Source organism: Sceloporus undulatus, chromosome 1 (assembly GCF_019175285.1).
Source record: "Sceloporus undulatus isolate JIND9_A2432 ecotype Alabama chromosome 1, SceUnd_v1.1, whole genome shotgun sequence".
In the NCBI taxonomy this organism is placed as follows: domain Eukaryota; kingdom Metazoa; phylum Chordata; class Lepidosauria; order Squamata; family Phrynosomatidae; genus Sceloporus; species Sceloporus undulatus.
This window is the reverse complement of record NC_056522.1, coordinates 242,900,964-242,917,063: the sequence shown is the minus strand read 5'-3', so window position 1 is coordinate 242,917,063 and position 16,100 is coordinate 242,900,964. Positions and strand designations below refer to the sequence as shown.

Sequence of the window (16,100 nt, the reverse complement as noted above, 5' to 3'; positions counted from 1 at the left end):
ATGGGCAATACAATGGCTTGGACAATTTTAACTCTAGTACTCAAATGTATATATTGTATACTTCCAGGCAAAGCTTTATATCTCCAAATCATATACAGTCCTCCAATTTGCAGGAGTTAGGGGCAGAGGACCCTCATGAATCCAAAAAATTCATGAATAATGGAATAGTGTGGAATAGTGTGCAAGAGCATTTCCCTTCCGAAGGGCAGGGGAGCGTGTGCTGGCTGCTTACTCCTTCAGTCCCAAGGTATGAGAGAATCTGGGGACCTCTCCCAAACCTTGGGAGTGAAGGAGAGTGCTTTGGCCGCTTCCTCCTTCAATCTCAAGGCTTGAGGGAACTCAATTATTCCTGAGTCTCTAGCTGTGTGCACACACACCCTCTGGATGTTCCCTCCATCCTTGGCTTTTCCCTCACTCACAGGAAAAGCCTGGAAGGGACGGAAAGGGAAGAGGGCATGTGCACACAGCTAGTGATTTGCGAATAATCGAATCCCATAGCCACGAAACCGGAGGGACGACTATATAGACATTTCAGGGAGAGTGGCTTCTCTGTAATACTGCAGTATTGCATCCATCTTTTTGCTTCATTGGAACACAAAATGCTGAGAAGTATGGCATCTCCATGCCAATCATATGTAATGTATCTAGAAATTAATACAGAAGGACTGGAGGTGTTCTGTATTCCCATAATAGCCTTTGGGCCATTCCCTCTAAGGGAAGAATATTCTTTCCCTATGCAAGAGTTCCTTAGTACAATTTAGCTAGGGAATATAACAGGTGGTTAATTTTCTAAAGGAAAGAAAGTCTTTGCATCATAAGAACTCACACCTCTTAATCCCCCAGGATCTGGTAATAAAAGCAGCCATTGTAGTTGCAGTTCACAATAGGTGCTTATTGCATTTTAACCCAATATTCCTCCAGTGAAATTTCATAGTTTCCACTTCATGCTTACAACAGCCCTGTGAAATAGCTTAGTCTGATAAAGGGTGACTAACCTAAGGCCACTTGCCCACCCTCTCTGTGAGTTTCATGGCTTTATTTTTCTTGCAACTAAATGGCTTCTGAATTCTCTCTGTTAGGCTTATCTGTGGTGTGTATATGTATTTGAGAGCTTTTAACCTCTGGAAAATTATTTACATGTGTTGTACTATTTTTTAAAAAATATCCTATTTTGTATTGCTCTTCTTGTTGCTATTATCTCTTTTCTACATCTTACATGGTAAATTTAAGATTTTTGTTCAGCTTTAAAGAGATGGTAAGGGTCAAACACAAAGTCTGCATCTCCTAGTTGTGAACAAACAACATGCAAGGTCTTGACCCTGAAACTGAGTCTCCCCATAGTATTCACTTGAAATCAATGAGAAAAAATTAGTGGATAGAAAGATCAATTTGGAATTAACTTAAGTCTAAGGTAGATGCAATTAAGGAAAATAAGCAAGGGAAAAATTAAAGCATTGTTATGGGAAATGGATAGTGCTGCTTGGTCCTTATTTGCGAGTAAGCCTAATTTACCATAATGGTGATCATACGGCATAAACGCTTCTGACACCATTCTGTGGGTTAAGTCAGGGTGGTAAATGTGACATCCTATAGATGTTCTTGGGCTGCATCTCTCAGCATCTTTCACCACTGGCTGTTTTGACTAGGGATAACAAATTTGGAAGTTGTCCACACTTGGACTGTCTTGCCTAACTACCTTCTTTTTGGGGCTGATGCATCAGAGGAGCTCTTAGGACTCTTTCACAGTTTTAACACTATGATTGCACTTTAACTGCCATGGCTGCCTCCATAAGGAATTCCTGGTGAATCACTCCTGAGAGATGGCCACCCAGCCTCTGTTTAAGGACCCTATCGCATGGGGCTTACTTTTCCCAAATTCAGTACTGTACTAATTCGGGAGGCAGCCCGGTCCTATCACACAGAAATCACCACCAAATCACAACCCGGGTTCATCCCGGATGCAGCCTGGGTCATCTAAGCCACTTCGGTGGCCATTTTTAAAAGCTTCCAGTTTTTTAAAGGGGGCCACTGAAGCTGCTTACAGGACTTGAGCAGCATCCGGGATTGACCTGGGCAGCAATTCGGTGGTGATTTCTGTGTGATAGGACCTAGCTGCCTCCTGAATTAGCACTGAATTTGGGAAAAGTAATGGACTGGATGCTCCTTGTCATTTCTTCCAACTCTGTGATTCTATGGGTGTAATTTTAATCTCCAGCATGGCTTGGATGATGTTGGTGGAACTGGATTATTTTCTGCATTCTATCAGAGAGTGATGGAAGGAAATTCACTTCCTCAGATTTAGGGGCCCTTGATTATCCTCCAGTTGTTCATACTGGAATAGCAAAGTCTGAGACATTACAGCCTATATACAGACAATGAATGTTGTTGTATTTGTGTGCCTTCAAATCATTTCCAATTTATGTTAACCCTAAAAGGAACCTATCATGGAGTTTTCTTGGCAAGATTTGTTCAGAGGGGATTTGCCTTTGCGTCTCCCTGAGGCTGAAAGAGAGTGACTTGTGGAAGGTTACCCAGTGGGTTTCCATAGTTGAGCGGAAATTCAAACCCTGGTCTCTAGAGTCCTAATCAAACACTCTCATTTTTACACCTTGCTGACTCTCTGAATGTCACATTATGTCTTCATTTATCAACCAGTCCTATATATTTACTAGAAAATAAGCACTGGGTGGATGGGATGAGAATCAAAGCCAAAGAATTGGGTGTCACTGGGCCTTTTACTATCTACATTATAGCTCTTTTCTATCAATTCCTCAGTCTCCCTTCAAGGCAAGTTCATTTTCCCTTGAGGGAAAGAGGTAGCAAAGACTGAGGGGTGAACAGAACTTACCATGGTTTTGAGCTCTAGTGGGTAATGTATACCTGGAATCAGTTTACATGAATTGAAGCAAGGATGCTCACACAGTGAAAGTGTACTTAGTTGCCAGATTTCAGATGACCAAAGCAACATCAAATTATTACCCATAGAGTATTCAAGCAAACAAATACAGGTTTGAGTACCATATTCTCCAGGGTAGATGTTAACCACCCAGATACAGTGAATAGTTCTGGCAATCAGATATCCATAAATGCAGTGGAAATGGCCAAATAAATCTTTCACACTTTTTTTTTTTAAAAAAGAATTATTTGGTAGCCTTCCCTGCCATGCATCAATACAGCTCTATGTTCTTGCATGCATTTCTTTGCCTTTGTGCTAAATTCTTTGTCGTCTCATTGCTAGCCACTGTTGGGTATGTTTTAGCACTTTCCCCTCCTGCATGCATTCAGAGAAGGCATTCAGTTATCATGTCAACCATTCCAAGGTGAGACCAGGGCTTCAATCACGTCACAAGCTCGGTCCACAAGGAAATGCCCTGAGCATTCAGTAATCCATCAGGTTCCATACATCTCCAGGCACAGACTATCCTAACTGGACACCTGCAAGAGGGAAATGACATAAGGCCAAATCTCACCAGTAAGTGGTCTGAGCATGAAAATTGAGATATTCACAGCCTTGCTATGTCAGATTTTATTTAGTGTGTTTCACTAAAGGTAAAGGTAGTCCCTTGACACGAATGTCTAATTGTAACCGACTGTAGGGGGCGGTGCTTATCTCTGTTTCTAAGCCGAAGAGCCAGCCTTGTCCGAGGACTGTTCTGGTGGTCATATGGCCAGCATGACTCCACCGAACGCTGTTACCTTCCCACCAAAATGGTGCCTATCTATCTACTTGCATTTGCATGCTTTCGAACTGCTAGGTTGGCAGAAGCTGGGATTAGTGATAGGAGCTCACCCCATCATGCAGCACTTGGGCCTTGGACTGCCAACCTTCCGATCTTCCAATCATCAGAACTGGCATCTTAACCACTAAGCCATATAGTGTATTTTGCTAGATCTCCCAAATTTGTCAGCTGGAGTCAGGTTTTTGCAAAGTGACATACTGGGAAAGACATACTGTACATTTTGAATTTTAAAAGTGTAAACCATACTTTTGAATCCAGCTTAGGAATTAGTTTTCAATACCAGAATTGCGTTCTCAGCCTTCTCACATATATATACAAAAATCTGCTTCTTATTCTCACTCTCCGCAACTTTTCATTGTTTCAGCAGTGGGAGAGAGGTGTAGTTATTGCTTGTTCAAGAGCTGGAAGACTGAAATCCTAGTTTCAAATCAACTAAAAGGCTTACCAATAGACACTGAGGTGCCCACTCACATACCAAGGCACTTTTCTCCTCAGGAAAGACATGAAGCCCAGTTTCTGTTTACCAGCATGCTTGTGGGCTGATTTTACTTACTCCAAGAGGAAATGAACATTGCAAAAATCAAGCTGCTATTTTTTTCTTTAAAGATTTTTTTAAAAAAAAATCTGGGTGGAACTTCACAAAAGTGAAAGGGTCTGGATGGACAACATAAACCCTACCCATCTGTTCAACTGAGACTTTTTCACTGTGGAGATGTTAACAGTGCAAGGGTGGAGCTGTCAAAGAGATGCAAGAGAGAAATTGATTTATTTTTTAAAATTCAACCTGATGAGGTCCGTCTGCCCAGGCAGCTGGCTGGCTGCCCTGCCATACACAATCTTATGCTTTTAATTGGCAGTTCTCATTGTGATGTAAGTGAGGAACAAATGTGGAGATGATGAATCATCCTCATAGCTGGCATTGTGCCTTGTGTGTTTCCTAGCAAAAGGGCTGGGGCGGGAGGCAGTGGCAGGTCAACAGTTATAGTATTATAGAGCAAGAATTCCATAGCATTCTGTGAGATGTCAATAACCATTCTTAGGTGGGACGATGCTTACTCCTAGAGCAAGAGAAGGGAGTGAGAAGCAAACCTCTGCTTTTTGTTCACTTTCCTTCAGGTATGTTCTTTTTCCTCTTGATAAAGAAAGGCATCTCCTCCCTGCACTGTTGTTTTTGAGCACAAGGATTCTTTTGGCTTTAATCAAATTGCCAGATTCTGTCTGTATGTTACAGGATGAGTCTTGGGTCAAAGCAGTGTCTTCTGTGGGCCCAACCCTGTTTCCAGAGACCACAGAGATTCTATGAGGAAGCCCCACAAGCAGGACATTGCACAATAGCGGCACCATCCCACTTGTGATTCCCCAGTAACTTGTATGCAGAGCATGTTGCTTCTGGTCCAGGAAGCCGTGGTACATAGCCATGACAAGTTGGACCTGAATAGTTTTGTCCTTTAGAAACCTGAATAATCCTCCTTTCAAAGCTGTCTCACATGATGGCCATCTCCTCATGTGGTAGTGACTTCCTTAGTTTAACTCTGGACTATCTAAAGAGGTGCTGTGTTCAGACTGCTGTTGTGTGTCTTCCATCACACAGGCATGTAAACATTTCTTTCTGTTCCATGAACTATTTTATAGTTCCTTTAAAACAGTCATGTAAACACTTATCTGTACACATGTACTCAACTGACATGGAAGTAACAGAATCATTGGCAGAGGTGTGGTAGATTATACCTTTTATTAGACACATAGGCACACTAAGAAGGCTTAAAATTACAGAATACAGACCTCATTGCCACAAATATTTACATAGAAAAGGCTGGCTGGTTACTTTGAGCCTGTTGCAGTTTCAAGATCCTGGGGGAAGGGGTTTCTCTAGATCCCACCACCATCATAGGCATGTTTGGTGAGAAGACATTTCCAGTGGAATTCCCTCCCTTGTGAGGTTTGCTTGGCCCTCTCTCTGCTCCCTTTCTACTGACAAGTAAAGACCCAGGGCTTTGATCGCTAACTGGCTGTATAAGGAGGTCTTTAAAATGGTGTGTATTAAAAAATGTATTAATATTGTTAACTTTTAACTGCTTTTTGTAAATTAGTGTTTTTATTATAACTGTTCGTTTAATTGTTTTTTACCTTGCATTATGCCTTGTTTTATCTGTATTGTGTTTTAACTTATATTGTAAGTCACCTTAGGAGATGGAAGCTAAGAGTTTCTTTCCTTACAGTTGCTAACAGCAGTGGTAAGGAAAAGACAAGATGTGTCAGACTATGGTTTGCCTGATAAGGAGACGAAAAGGTACTTAGGATTCAGGAGACCTAAATTCAGTGGAGTGGGGGGATTGATTTCAGTATTACAGAACTGGCAATTCAAGGTGCAGGTCAAACATGTTTAAAGTGATATGATGAGAGTCCCCCCCTCCCCCCCCACCAAGTCCAGGAGTGCCTTGAAAGAGGTATTAGTATTCTCTTTCCTGAAGTTTACATCTCTGGATGCAAAAAACTGTCCAGTCTATTCCAGATCTCCCTTTTTGGACAGAGGGTATGGTGGCTAGGCAGCTTCAGTCATTTTTGAAGGAAAAAGATTATCTAGCTTTGCTTCAAGTAGATTTTAGGTCACACCGAAACAACCTTGGTAGCTATGATGGATAACACATTTCAGAAGAATTTGAGAAGGTGTGCTACACTGTTGATCTTCTTCAGGTTCATGGCTTTTGATACCATCAACCACAGTATCCTATTGGACTAACTCTGTGACCCAGTTGTAGGAAGAACAATGTTCTGACCTGCAGAGCCAGTTACAATACTAGTATTGGGGCAGTGCCGTTCAGCCCCATGTGTTTTAAGCTGTGAAGTGTGGAACGGTTATGTTCTATCCCCTAGGCTGTTCCAAATCTATACGAAACTATTCAGTGATGTCATCAGAGAATCTAGCACTGGGTTCCACAAATATATTGGTGAGAGTCTGCTGTATTTCTCCTTGTCATCACAGTCAGGTGAAACTGTGAGGGTGGTCTTGATGCTGCAAAGAAATGAATTACAACCTTTTAACAAAAGCTGAATACCAACAAATGGAGCTTCTGTGGATTAACATCCAACACATAAAGCACATAGTTCTGCTACTGAATTCAGTACAGACTAGAAACTATGCACAGGTTAGTAGTTTTAAGAAGCTTGTGAAGAGTTGTAATGTGTGGATGCTTAACCGGTGTTGCACAAAGCTGTTTAAAAATATATAACTATGCTATGTTGGCATGAATACCAAGCTCTGCCAACCAAATGTAAAAGAGCAGTTGTGTTTTCCTTATGGAAAGCTGTACAATGTATTCTATTTACTGTATATAGTCATGTATAAGTCTAGTAATTTTAGTCAAAAAATTGACCCCAGAAACCTGGGTCGACTTATCCATGGGTCAATGTAAGTACTGTCCTTTAACTTTTATGAAAAGAGGACCATGCCCTGGTGAAAGATTAATCTCTTCTCAGATCATCTAAAAGAAGCATCAACCCCTCTACTATTTCACCCATCCAGCCTTTAGGGTGAGCACGAACAGTTATGCCTATCAAAATTTTTAAAGATCTTTAGTATCATTTTCCTTGGCTTCATCCTTTGTTACATGCTGTTAAATTTTACCCTCGACTTATCCATGAGTTATATAAAAATCCATAATTTTGGCCCCAGAACCTGCCCTCGACTTATACGTGAGGTCGATTTATAGTCGAGTATATATGGTATACTTCATTTTGAAGATTCACTTGAGCTCTGGAAATAATAAAGGGAGGGATGGAGAAAGTGTTTTTCTAGCCTGCCCTGCAATAACAAATGTGTGTATATTCCAGGAAAGCAAATCTGATAAGGAATTCACTTTCAAGGCTGCAAGAGGATATTATTCTCAGAAAGAGAGACATAACTTGAAAGGTTAAGGAAACACACCTCAGAAGTGTTGCTTAAAAGATCAAAGAGGCTGGACTGATCTAAAATGCTGAGAAAGTAACAAACATAAGGGACTGAGTTCTACTTGGAAACAGAAAGCTTGAGAAAGTATAAGATGGAGGAAAGGAGGGAAATATGACCACTATGTTTCTCTGTGTTCTGTTCTGACAGTAACCTCTTGTCCTGAGTACAAATTCCTCATTAGGACTATCCAGCCATATTATAAAGCAGCTGTGGCTCAGTGGTTAAACTCATATTTTGCATCCAGAAGATCCCAGCTATGATAAATAGCTGATATCTCTAATCAAAAAGATAAGATAGCCTAAGATTTTGAAGAATCGCTGCCTCTCAAAGTACTATAACATGGTGTAAGACAGTTTCCCATGGCCATTTAATTCCTTTTACCTGTGTTCTAGACCTGCCTTTTTTTCCTCCAAGATGACGCATGCCATGTAACATCTCCAGGCTGTCTGAGAATGATGGAAATTGTCATTCAGCATACCTAAGAGCACCAAACTAGGGGAGACTTTTTTAGAACTGTTGGTGGTCTGGAATCCCACAGAGAGAGAAAAAGGCACTTTTGGAAATGGGTTTCAATGGGGATAGAATAAGGGAAAAGTTAAGCATTCCTTCACCTAGTTTTCCTGTTTCAATGTCCCCCTGTTTATAGTAGAGTTGAAGGGACATGCAGGCACTCTGTTTACATTGTGCATATATGTAGTGTAACACCCATATATACTTTTATGTAGTGTAACACTCATTAGACCCTAAGTGGTTTCTGTCATAGAATTGTAGCTATGGATGTGCTTTTATCCTGCTAGAAGGAAATAATAGCTTTTTCACTGAGTTAAATTGAAGCTATATGGATTTTCAGTGTTTTCTAACTATTTGAGGAAGACTAATAAGTGAAATGTCTTGTGGGGACAGGGGAATAAGAGAAAGAACTTTCTTGGAGGACATGATTGCTGTCATGATTCTTCCCTTTCATGGCTCAAGCATCTTGTAGGGCTTATAACATAGGAAAAGTATAATAGTGGCACTGGTGCAACATTATTTATAGGTTCATTTATAGGCTGCATCTTCCATCCTAAATAGGCTCCCCAGAGTAGCTAGCAATATATCTTAAAAACATAAAATCATATTAAGTCATAAAACAGCCCAATAAAAACAATTCAGCAGCAGCAAGATCGGAACAATTCAGCAACAGTAATCAGAAGAAAAAACCTCAGAACAGCAATAACAAAAATCAGACCTCATACACAGAAAAGCAAGATAAAACAAAACAAAACAGAAGACTTCCTGCCTTCATGTGCTAAGTGAAGTCTGTTATTATTGTTGTTGAAGATGTTGTTAATTCATTTATATCCCACCTTTTCCCCAATACTAGGATTTAAGGCAATATAGAAATTTAAAACATAAAAAGTACATCTAAAAATGAGAAGTTTATCACACGGGCCCTGAAAAGGGCCCGTTGCGTTCCAAAACGGGGTCGTGCACGGAACGGGATGGGGCTAGGAATGCATCTTGCTGCACAAGGGAATGCTGCTGCTGCCGCCGGACGTTCCAGTCGTGTCCTACATCTTTTCCAGAGGGTGCAGTTTCTGAGAACGCTTTGGAAAAGCTCTCAGAAATTGTGCCCTCTGGAATTGATGTAGGACGTGATTCGAACACCTGGTGGTAGCGGCGGCATTCCCTTGTGCAGTAAGATGTGTTCCTAGCCCCATCCCGTTCTGTGCACACCTGTGCCCACCCCCATTTTGGAATGCAACGGGCTCGTTTCAGGGCCCATGCGATAAACTTCTGAGTACAGTAAAAGCATGCCAAAGGTATCCAGTTAAACCTATCAAATTAGAACCATTTAAAAATCCAGCAAAATTGAGAAGATAAAAGTCCACAAGAAGCACAAAACTAAAAACCTATTGCAGTCAGTTTGTAAAAACTTATTGGAAAAGAAATGTTTTCACTTGCCAACAGAAGGATAGTGAGTCACTAGGAGGAGCCACCAAGAAGACCATCAAGTTTGCTCCCTTCAAATGTGCTTGGCAAGGTGGAGAGAATGAGAAAAGGGCCTCCTCCAAAGTTCTTAGAGTCTGCGCAAGGTCATATAGGAAGATGCAAGTTTTCAGATAGCCTGGAGCCAGGGGTGCAAGGCTGTGGGCTGTGCCCTTTGTCAAAAATGGGCTGTGGCGTTCACCTGCATCAATTCAAAACGCTGAAGAGATGATGTTAGTGGGGTGAGGCTCAGTGGGAGGGAAGAGGAGATCTCCAGGTTTTAAAAGCAATGCTTAGTTTTTTTAAAAAAATATGTTTTTTAAAAAAAATTATAATTTTTAAACTTTTTTTCTTTTTAATGTCTCGTTTTTTAAAAAAATCACATCTTACTAAATTTTCACTTTAACCACATGAAACTATGTACATGGAAATACATTTAGGCTGTACATTTGATATTGTAATTTAAAGGTATAAATTTAATTTTGCTAGTTGTTTATGTCATAACTATTTCCATTACATTGAGTGATATACAGGAATTATGATTTATGAATAACATTAGTACAAAAAGTATTACTAGGAATCCATATGGTGTGGTATGGGAGGAAGTCAACAGGGTGGGTGACACCATAAGTTACCACACCAGGTGACACCAACCTTGCCTGGACCTGAGTCACATAGGACTTTGCGAGTTATAACAAGCACTGTATTTTTGTCCAGCCTTAAGGCAGTGTCTAGGAGCCTTACCGCATTAAAAGCAAACCTGGCAGGCGAGAGGAATGAAGCACGTTTATCTTTCTGTCTCCAGATGGGCTTAAAGCACTTTCATTCTTTTCCAGTCATAAAAGCATGGGAGAGGGGAATAAAAAAGTTCCTTTTGCCAAATTGATTTTTCCAGCTTGGCAAAAAGTACTCTTTTATGACACAAGAGAAAAATTAGAACAAGAACAGGTCCCAAGACAAAAGGAAAGGTCTCTTCCAACTTCATGATGAAAATGAAGCCAACACACAACAGGGGTAAAGAAGAATGACAAAGACGCAGTGGCATGAATTGAAACCAAAAGGAAGAACAGGTAAAGAATGAACAATGTTGCCAATTTCCAGGGAATTCCCTGGAATCCGGGGAATTTAATCTCTTTCTGTTAAATTTCTGTGTTTTCAAAATTTCCGTGGGGTTTCAGGGGATTTTGAATAATTTAGGTATTCAAAATTCTCTTTGACTTTCCTGGGAATTTTGAAATTCCCGTCCAAACATATCTTCCCCGTCCCAGAAGTCCTGTCCCCTTGAGGCCTTCCCATACTGCCTTGTTGCCCCCTGTCCCAAAAGTTGTACCCCCTTCTGGGTAATTTGGAGGGATTCTGGGGAATCCAGGGAACCACTCCAGAGAATATCTTCAAGGATAATTGGCAACACTGGGAATGAAGCTTAAGGGAAAAGACAGTCAAAACAGAGGATGGAGGCAAGAAGACAAAGAGTTTTATGTTATAATGGCTGTAGAAGAAAGAAATATCAGTGCTCTGAAAGTCCGAAGACAGTGTTCTGGAAGGCCTGTTCTGGAAGTGGGAGAAGGAAGTTTGAATATTTGTTAAAGCAAATAAGAATCCAACTATGCATTGCAATGTGAAGATGCCGCTAACATTCCTGCCAACAGTAGCTAGAGGAGGATCCGATCCAGATTAAGGGGAAGAGGACTGTAATCTTTGTACTGTTTTGTCACTGGAAATTCCCCTTTTCCTGATCTGTTTCATTTGTTTTTAACTAATGGGCCAAACAGCATGGTGGGGTGCATAAATTTCAGTCAACCATGTAACACACAGTCTGAATGGTCTTTAAAAGTGGAATACCTTGTACATTGAGTGAACCTTGAATGTGTAATTGATAGGAACATTTTAATTGGGCTAGGCCTGCATGATGTGCATTGGATGGGTGAGGGACTGGACAAGCTATCTTTAGTTGGGCAAACTATATGCCTGCCTGTGATCAGGAACTGTGGCAACCTTGGAGAGAACCCCAGTCGCCATGCTGCAGCAAGCTCTTTCACTTACAGAAACCCAAGGCAAATCTTAGAATTAGGCACTCCAGGGGATAGGGGAATTGTTGCTGATAATTTGTGATATAACTTCCAAAGTTCACAACATACAAGAAATTCTACAGAACTGTTGTTTGATGTAAAACAGCAGGTTATTATAGAATTTATTAGATGGCATGCATTGGTTGACTTATTGGCATTTGGTTGTCAGATTTGTGGGGTTTGTCAAGGTTTAGCTGGATTGCTTTTTACTTTTTAAGTGTTTAAATTATAACTAGAAAAGCAGTCTTGATGCCTATAGTTTCTTAACACTCTTCAAAGCAGGGTAAGGTAAAAAAATTATCTGCACCTTTGACTCCTGCAGCATATACTTATATGCAACTTAGCATTCATTGGAGGAAAGGCAAAATATATACTGTATATATAATAAATAACTGCATAGCCCTGGAAGCAATCAGTTTGTCCCTTTGTTTCTTGTGATATAAAAAGGAGGAAGAGAGGGAGAGAAAAAAAGGAATGTGGCAGTACTGTTAAGGCTAACTTAGCATGAGCTTCCATGGATACGGACCCACTTCTTCAGATACAGCACAGAATGGTGTTAAGGCCTCAGATATAAATCCTATTTGTACAGTTATCAGAGTGGGATAGAATGTACAGTTGACCCATCCCAACTGCAAGCTTTCCATCCATGGATTGGGGCATCCACAGATAGCCCTGCCCCATTCACCCCAGTGGTGATGTGTGCATGCAGTCATGCCACCATGGCCACTCATATGATAAGCCACCATTAAAACCAATGGGACTTGAGATCCTGCAGTTTTGGGCATCTGCAGAAAGAGTCTGGAACGAAACCACTGCGGATATGAAGTGCCAAATGTAATGGGACCCATAAGGATGCAAATAATGATGCTTGCCCTAAATTTTCAAAGGGCTGTGCAAGATCTTTCAGTTAGTGGTCACTCAGGTCTTTACAATGGTCAGAGCGTTATCACATGAGAAAAGAAAGCCTTCTTTTCTGATGCAGTAAGGCTCTCAGTGTTGTTGTGTGAGAGGAATAAGTCTGCTTGCAAGGCTTCTTGTGGGGCAGGTTTGTTTCCAGCAGATACAAGTACTCTGGCTCAACAGGAAGGTGTTTGTGTATGTGTTTTATTTCAGCAATACAGCTGGACTGAAAAGCCAGGAGCAACGGCAAGAGCGTCCCTTTAAAATGCTGGAGCTCAGTGGAAAGATGGGGTGAGTGGAGTGAGGCCCCACAGGGTTTTTTTAATTAAATTTTGTATTTTTATGCTTTTACCATTTTCTTTAAAAACATCATATCTTACCAAATGTTCCCTTTAACTACATGGGACTACATGTAAATACATTTAGACCATGCATACGACAGTGTAATTTAAAGGTAGTTGTTTATGTCACAACTATTGCCATTACATGCAGCGAGATATGAGAACTACGATTTATGAATAACATTAGTAAAATAAAAATAGCATGGTATGGGAAAAGGTCAGTGAGAGGTGAAGCCATGAGTTACTGATCCAGGTGATGCCAACCCTAGCACTGCCATTGCTCCTGATATTATCCGTTCAGCTCATTTGGTGTACAGCTTATTCATTTTCACAACAATGTCTTTCCCTCTGTTTTTCTGACGAAAGAAAAGAATGCCTTAGGTTGCCCTGAGTGTTCAGCTGGTGCTAGATTTGTGATTCCTGGACAGTCTTTGGATAATAAAAACCTTGGTTTTGCACCAGATTTCCATGCCTGAAATCCTGAGAGGTCTGGGGTGTTTGTTTGCTTTTTTGGGGGGGGGGGGCTTTCCTAATAGTTGAGGTGTAACTCAATACAACAGTGTAATACAATTTTTTCATCAAACTATGGCAGGCAGGGTGGGGGTGGGCAGTTGCTGCAAACTGCACAGATGGTATCATGTAGGAGTAATGTGCGCTTCCAAATATATTCATGGTTTATATTGGTGGGGGTTATTTGTGAGAGGATTAATGTGGAGATGGTTTATTCTCCTTAAAAAAATATTCTTACAAAAAAAAAAGGCCAGCTGCTTCTCTTTTTCTTCAATGTTCTCATTAAAACCATGGCAACATTCAAACCCCCTTCTTTCTTAGCAGTAGTTATGTGAAATCTGCTGTCACCAGGTTGACTCAAAATAATACCAGAGAGTTGAGTTGTTCAAAAACTTCTTCATGCCTCTGCCTTCTGAATCTCAAGTAGCTCTATGGATGCTGCACCAGAGTGGGCTGAGGATGCAGGCCCAACTGCACCACCAGGAGCCGGATTATCCTGGCTCCTTTTTGCTCCAGGCCAAAGGACCAAAGTGTGGCTTCAGCATGACTTCAGGCTGCTTTTCATCCCTTTTCATTGAGAGTGAAAACATGTCAATGACCTGGCAATTGTAGAAGTCCCCAGGTACGAAACATCACTAGTGGGGCAGTTGCGAGATTGGTGGTGTTGATGTCCCCTTCTCTCCCCCTGTCCCCCACTCCCTCACTACTCCCAAGTAGCCTGATTCCCCTTTTAAAAAATCTATTTCTTTTTTTAAACTTGACTTGCATGGAGTAGCAGGGCTCCAGAATCATGTATAAAAATAAAAATAAAAAATAACCAAAATGCATGTTGGATAGGGCATAGAGCAGGGGATGGAATAAAGAGAGAGTGAGGTAGAAAGCATGATAGAAACAGCAGCCCCAGTCACATGATTGAATGTTCCCAGCTTCTAGCACTAGAGTAGCTTAAAACTTCAACTGAGCATTTGAACATCCAAAGAAAAGGCAAAGCTACCAAGGGAATGTGGACACAAAAACTATGCAAGTTCTAGGTGTGAACTATTTTCAGTGCAATGTAACTCTCTCACTCTCTGCAGTGCTAGAAATTTGGAGAGTGATATAGGTAGGAAAGTAATTTCTTTGCAAGAGTTTTCTCAAAAGGAATTAGAGATAGGCTGCCACCAGTCAGGCTCTACCTGCTGACATATAGTCAGTCTGTCCAGATTCTTGAGGATTTTTGGTAATCCTAATGCCAAAAAAAATTTAAAAACCCTCCCTTCACCCCAGTTCTAGGAAGTAATAAAACAGTAGCCAGTTTGTACCACTAATTTTTTTGCAGAAAGCTCTGTAACACAGAACATCAAAACCTGATGAAAGTCCTCAAAACGCCAGTGGTAGTTTTGCAACAATATCACTCTTCACACAGGAAAGGTTTATGAGGAAATTCTCTTTTTAAAACAACAGAACCAAATTGAAAACAACAAAGCCAAAACAAAAGGGAGATTATTTGAGGGAAAATTGGAAAGCAAGGAAAAAACAAAAACAAGGATATATAATTTCAAATAGAATCTGTAAAGTTAATCTAATTTAGGGGCTATGCAGTCCGCCCCTAAGGAGTGGCCTTCAGCCTCCTCCAACTTCTCCAGATTGGGGTTGCGGCAACCGCAAAAAGGAGCCCCCCAAGACTCTCTAACAAAGGGTGCCTGTCCCACTCTGGGGAAACTGGATGAAGGAGTCCAGACTCTCAGCTACCCCATCAACATCAAAGACTACAAATCCTATCTGATCTGTGAGTAGAATAGGAAAATGTATTAGCAAGTCATGTCAGGGGCTTTTATTACTTTTCCTGGCTTGGCTGAAATGATCTAACCTGACTGTAACTTGTAATTTCTAATATTGTGCCTGTAGAAAAAAGACGGTCCTTCATGTAAAGGGATACCCTCTTACTATGGAGAATAAAAGGTTTTCCTTTAAAAATACTCTATCTCTCATATTCCTCTTTCATATAGCTTTAGCCATTCTAGCCCCTTCACCAGGGTTGGGGGAGGGAAAGAAACATCTCTGCAGCATCAGAGACAGGATGTGCCAGTGGAATCCCAGTAACATTGCTCTAAAGGGAGAACTCAAATCCGTGGGTGGTGGCAGATAGGATAGGTGCTCTCTAGAGGTCCTATTCTGCTCAGCAGGAGCAGGAAAGGGAGAATTTCAGAAGAATTACAGTCATGCTGACTTTCATGCCAGAGAGAGTTTTTCTGACATTAACTTCTTAATGTTAGATATTGTGATCTGATCTGAGGCCAATGTATTATTGGGCAGCACGTTCAGTAGAAGATGACGTGCACGTCATTATGCATATAGGGACAAAACAGCAATAATCATACTTAGGGGTTTTTTGTTTACATTCACCATGTGGTACATGTGATTCTATTTATGACAGCTACAGAGAGTTTTTAAAAACCTAAGCTAATATATCTATAAGCATCTCAACAATGTATACTTTGAAGGCACAGAAAAGTGCCATAAGACTGCTTGGTGAAGAATAAGCAAATATAGTGTTGTGCTCAATTTCTCAGAGAAGTCCTCTTCCTCCAATTCATGTTCAATGTCGTGCTGGAAAAAAAGGGGAAACACATCTTTGATATCA

The 16,100-nt window shown here is 40.9% G+C and overlaps 1 protein-coding gene across 6 annotated transcripts in view; it reads left to right on the top strand.

The window, feature by feature from the left end:
• The window catches only part of MRAS (muscle RAS oncogene homolog), a 56,812-nt gene that overhangs the window by 4,246 nt on the left and 36,466 nt on the right, over nt 1–16,100 (top strand). Inside the window, exon 2 of one of the 6 annotated variants that reach the window (XM_042463534.1) lies at nt 12,840–12,917. The exons of the other annotated variants lie outside the window; for them this stretch is intronic. The gene's annotated coding sequence lies outside the window, so the exon portion shown is untranslated. The remainder of the gene's footprint in view (nt 1–12,839; nt 12,918–16,100) is intronic. 6 annotated transcript variants of the gene reach the window in all.